This window comes from Cryptomeria japonica, chromosome 7 (genome assembly GCF_030272615.1).
Source record: "Cryptomeria japonica chromosome 7, Sugi_1.0, whole genome shotgun sequence".
NCBI classification, from domain to species: domain Eukaryota; kingdom Viridiplantae; phylum Streptophyta; class Pinopsida; order Cupressales; family Cupressaceae; genus Cryptomeria; species Cryptomeria japonica.
Window position 1 is genome coordinate 311,329,703 of NC_081411.1, and position 4,838 is coordinate 311,334,540.

The window sequence follows — 4,838 nt, forward strand, 5'->3', positions numbered from 1 at the left end:
CCCTATCACGAAGACACTAGAAGATAGTCACAATCATCAACTCAACCATCATCATAATTATGAAATAGGGTTAGCATAATCAAGATAACATCACAACCTAATAAGCAATATAATCCATACATGAATAGTGAGTGCATACACCTGATCAACATAATATCTATAAAAGATAAGAGTAGATAATGCTCCAATGACTACAAGAAAACATTTTATCAGTGCAAACAAATAAAATGGATGCTTAATCATGAAATAACAAATAAAATGGGTGCTTAACCATGAAATTTAGATTTTAATGTAAATAAAATAGCTCGATATAAGAAATCATTTCACTATTTGACCACTTACTTTAATCTCTAAGATTTCAAAATTAATTTTAGGAAATGTTTTAAACAAATACTTAAAGTATAGCTTCATATTTCCTTTGTAATTCTACAACTATGAGTTGTTTAATACCCTAATTAAAAAAATAAATCTTTTAAAACATAATAAATGCCAACATATTAAATATTAATATATAAAAAAATAAACAAGAAAATATTTTTCATACATTCATTAAATTATATTCTATTACATTATAATTTTAACATAATATTTTTTATGGAAGTAACCCTTATAATTTTTTGATGCAAATGCTAATGTATATATTCTATTAAATAAATTAACCCCGCTCTATATAGGAGTCCTCTATTCTCCATACAAAACAACACTATAAAAAACACAAAACGCTCAATACCATAAAACTGCAAAAAATCAGCAAAAATAATTTATGTTATACAAATTTGTGTTTTTGATTGAGTACTATTTTGTATAGAGAATAACCCTCTATATAAGCACAACATTGATTCAACTGAAAAAAGAAATAAAAAATCAATTGTTTTAAAAAAAATAAAAAATAAAAATAATAATCAATCCACTTTGCCATGGACCATATCTTTAAATTCTAAACACAATGCGTTGAAAGTAACCCTAATGAAAGACCTAGAAGCGGAAAAAGCCTAATCAAATCTATTTGTATAGAGAATAACCCTCTATATAAGCACAAAATTGATTCAATTGAAAATACAAATAAAAAATCATTTTTTTTTTTTAAATAATAAAATTAATAATCAATCTACTTTACCATGGACCATATCTTTAAATTCTAAACACAATTGTTGGAAGTACTAGAAGGGGAACAAGCCTAATCAAATCTCTTTGTATAGAGAATAACCCTCTATATAAGCAAAAAAAATAAAATTGATTCAATTGAAAATAAAAATAAAAAATTTATTTAAAAAATAAAAATAATCCATGGACCATATCTTTAAATTCTAAACACAATCGTTGGAAGTAACCCTAACGAAAGTCCTAGAAGCGGAAAAAGCCTAATCAAATCTCGTTGTAAAACGCTACAAAAACTAGGGTTTGCGTCAATCGATCCATTCAAACCCTAAAAACAAATCTCAGAGAGGATAAAACTAGAGTTATTGATCGTTCCTGTAAAGAGGGAAACCAAGGGAAACTCGACATCAATGTTCATGTTAAAAGTAGCAGAAACTATGATGACGAAGGGGCCTCAGTTTGACTCCATGGCCGATGAATTTTGTTGCCCTAGAGACAGGGGGTTTCCTAAATTTACTTCATTTTTAATCTGTTGTTATTCTATCAGCTAGATTTAGATTTCGCTGTATCTGCTTGATCATTCCAGTATGGATAATTCAATCCTTGCAGTGCTTTCATTAATGGTATTCTAGCGAATACAGGGGACTGACAAGTTTGGCTCTATGGCTTATTTTTCATGCCCTAGAGATGAATACGGTTCCCGAGATTGAATTCATCCTTTTCAGTCTATCAGCTGGATCATTTTTGTATTCCAAGCTGATCATATGGGGATGAGACATAAAAGTTCCCTACGAAAATCTAGGGTTTTTTATTTTTATTTATTTATTTACTGGGTTTTGCTTTGCTTTATATTAGAAGAATAGACAGTGGAATAATAGAATGTTTTTGATAATCATTTTGGGGTTAAAACATTATCTGTAATCAGTGTTTTTCTGTTTTTCTGTTTTTCTGTTATTTGCTCTGTACAAGTCATTAACAAGATACTGTTATAAGACAATACCATAGTTAGTAGTAGATTTGCATATATTAATATATGATAACTAGATGCATCTACATCAAAATAATTGATGCATTCTATTTTGATTTTAACTCTTGGTTCAGGTTTACTTTCAGCCGCAGAATACAAGTCTCAGAGTTAAGTTTCTGTCTTACAGATTGTAATAGCAATTTTACCAGTGCATTTTTAATTTATTGCCTTGCTTTTCCATATTTAACCTTTACTTGACAGCCCTGTTTTTTGCCCTCCTGTTTCGACTGTGATGAGAACTTAATTTGTATTTAAATTTAACACCTTATTTTTACACTCTTATGCAACTTGAAATGCAGTAACTATTGTATTCAAATTCTCAAATTCTCAATTAGTAATTTTCAAATAACCATTCATTGTTCTATATCCAAATTCCTCATCATTAATTTTAATTTTAAGGGAGCAAGAAAAATGATAATGAAAAGCTCATTAATAAATTTTACATAATAAATTTTACATCTAGTGATAGATGATATTTCTTAGCTTTTAGTTTTTCTATCAATAATATTTTTAAGTAGATTGTATGAAATGACACTTTGAAATGTGTTATCCATCACTATAGCTATGTTTTAACTAAGATAAATTTGGATAGAATATTTTGGAGCTCCTAAAATTAGAGGAGAAGACTTGTAGTTTGAGTGTAATTACGTCTTTTATAGATTTAGAAGGTATTGATTTAGAAAGATGAACTGGTCATTTTAGGTACTAAGAGAGCTTTTGAAGTGTTTGATATTAATGATTTAGTCACATTAGGTATATGCATTTTAATTTGTTGAAAATATTTTGATTAAAGTTCAATTTGATTTGCATAATGGATATTAATGAAGTTTTATAACTAGTAATTGCACTTTTGGTATGCAATAGGTATGTCAAAAAGGTTTGGAAGGTTAATTAGGAAAAAAATTCTTCTATTTTTTGCAACATGTGTGAAATATATGTGGTTAATTAGTAGGTCTTTTAGAAAATGATTTTGTTTGTACAATAGAGAAGTGAAAAATAGATGGGACGAAAAAATAAAGATTGAGATGGAGAGAGGGATAGATAGAAATAGAAGAGAGAAATGTATAGAGATAGAGAGTGAGGGAGAGAAAAAATGGAGAGATAAAAATAGATGGAGATATAGGGAGAGGTAAATAGGGAGATAAAGATAGAGAGCGATAGGGAGATAGAGAGATATAGAGGAAGTAAAAGATTTAAAGGAAGCAAGAGAGGGAGAGATAGAGATATAAATGGTGAGATAAAGGGGGAGAGATGGATAGAGGAGGGGGAGAGAAGAGAGAAGGGAGATATCTCAATAGATATAGAGAGGAAGAGATAGGGAGAAAGGGAGAGATATAGATAGAGAGGGTCTGATATATATAATGAAGATATAGAGAGATCGAGAGAGGTAGATAGATGTGGATGGAAGAGAGAGAAAGGAGAGAGGGAGATAATAGAGAGAGATATGGAACAAGATTGATGGAGTTGAATATCTAAAATGAATTGAATAAATACTATATAAATTAAAATAAAAGTTTAAATTATAATTATTTTACTAATTCAAATTTTAATAGAACAAAAATAATTATAAATTGAGCTACTTCTAATAGTTTTTATTTATTAATCTAAAATAAAATAGAATAAAAATGCAAAGTCAAAATATAAAAAGATCTAAATGTTAATAAAAATAGACCAGCAATATTAATATTAACGGTAAATTCAAAGATATATAATAGTAGATACTTGCTATGGTAAAATGACAAATATAATAGAAGAGGGTTGCTATGGTAAAATATAATTTAACATAATGTTTATTTTTTTAAAATGAAAATATTTCTATTAGTCTTAATTTTTAATTCTTATATAAGGATATATTAGTTTTAATTTTTCATTCTTTTTAAAAGGTACTTTTTTTAATAGTTATATCTAAAAATGACAAAGAAATTGTTTAGGCAAGTCATCAAAGAAACAATAAGTCATAGTTTAATATGTTTAAGATAATACTTCATGCATATTGATTCAAACATTTTAGTTTATATATATGATGCACTCAAATGTAAGTATGTTTATTTAGTTGCAAACATAATAGATATTAATGGATTTTTATAATTATAATTATAATTTATGATAGTACTCTCATATCTTAGAATTTAATTTAGAGAGTTGAAATATAATTTAAGATGTTTATTTTTTTAAAATGAGAATATTTTTACTAATCTTAATTTTTAATTCTTATTTAAAAAGTATTTATTTTGTATATAAATTTATATTTATATGTATGTTTTTATGTTTGAACTTCTATTGAATCAGTTGAATCAGAAGAGAAAGTAAAGTGATTTTGAAACATAAAATAAAATAACACTATAATCTAGTTATTTATTAAAATAGTAAAACATAAAATAATAATACTAGGGGAAGAGTGCCATTTATTGTTCATCGAACCCTGAATTACTAATTTGAATAAAACCAAAAAATAAATAATTAAAAATTCCTTAAAAAATTACATTTGAATAAATAGAGGCTCATTTTTTAGCTTTTTTGGACCATAATTGGCCCATTTGTGCACCTTTATTGGCACCCATAGCACCATACCACATGACTATACTGAGACACTTGTGCACGCATAACGGATCCCCTGGTATGCATTCACAAAATCTGAAAGAAGGATGTTTTACAACCTTTGGTGTGGGTTAAGGGGCCTTTTGAATATTAGCTTGACCCTTTTGTAAAGGGC

The 4,838-nt window shown here is 27.4% G+C and overlaps 1 non-coding gene across 1 annotated transcript; it reads left to right on the forward strand.

The window, feature by feature from the left end:
• Positions 1-1,774: 1,774 nt before the first annotated feature.
• On the forward strand, positions 1,775-1,879 carry LOC131047324 (small nucleolar RNA snoR99). The gene has a single exon (XR_009106104.2). It is a non-coding gene; the product is annotated as a small nucleolar RNA snoR99 (small nucleolar RNA).
• The last annotated feature ends 2,959 nt before the right edge of the window (positions 1,880-4,838 follow it).